Source organism: Mesitornis unicolor, unplaced genomic scaffold, assembly GCF_000695765.1.
Source record: "Mesitornis unicolor isolate BGI_N332 unplaced genomic scaffold, ASM69576v1 scaffold10630, whole genome shotgun sequence".
NCBI lineage: Eukaryota > Metazoa > Chordata > Aves > Mesitornithiformes > Mesitornithidae > Mesitornis > Mesitornis unicolor.
In genome coordinates, this window is record NW_010160683.1 from 23,123 (window position 1) to 23,995 (window position 873).

Genomic DNA, 873 nt, shown 5'->3' on the forward strand with positions numbered 1-873 from the left:
TAAATAGCCGAGGAGGGATTGCGCCTCTCCTAATAGACTGCGACAAAGCGGGAGTCGGAGGGCACCGCACGGGCCCTACCGCAGGATTTTTATGCATCCCGGAGCATCGCGCTGCCGGGGGTTTTTTTTTTTTTGCTGCAGCAAAGGATCCCTGCCCTTTTCCCCCTTCCTTTTTTTTTTTTCCTCCCCCAGTCTCGCTTTAAAGCAACCAAAGCCCAAAGCCACCTGGTTTTTGCGAATGAGCTCGCTCTTTCCAATGCTTATTTACGACGCCCGTTTGCTATCGAGCAAAGCTTTTTCCAGGCTGGAAGCCACCGCGGCGCCTTCCCGGGAGCCGTGCGATGCCGGGGACGGGAGGGGGGCACAACAACACCTGAGCGCCATCGAGCCAACGGGCGCATCCCTGTACGGCCCCATCCATCTTCCCCTTCGCTGCGCTAACGAAACGTCCTTCAAACGAAGGTGCTTTCGATGGCGACACGTAATTAGCAGGCTTAAATTAAAAGAAATTTAGAGCCGGGAGGTCGCGGCAGGGAGCAAAGCGGAGGTGTTTTGCCCGTGTAACCCTAAGGACGCAGCCACCGCTTCCTAATCGGGTCCGTAATTAAATAACGCATAAAATTTCTCCATGTTTTCGCTACAAACACACAGGTTCTGGGTTTCTTTCGCCCGGTTGTGACCCATTCCCAAGGAGCATCACAGCCAAAACGCCGCCAAACAAAGGGGGAGAAGCGAACCCACGGCACCGTTTCGCATCCTCGAGCGCTCGCGGGAAGGGGGGAAGCGGGGAGGAAGGGTGGGCAGCGCCGTTTTGCCGCGTTTCTGCCCCAAAACCACCTCGGTTTTTAATGCACACCGGTGACGAGCGTTAGC

At 55.9% G+C, this 873-nt stretch overlaps 1 protein-coding gene across 2 annotated transcripts in view; it reads right to left on the bottom strand.

Moving 5' to 3' along the window:
* Positions 1-873, bottom strand: part of ATF7 (activating transcription factor 7) — a 44,757-nt gene that overhangs the window by 19,372 nt on the left and 24,512 nt on the right. The gene's annotated exons all lie outside the window — the stretch shown is intronic.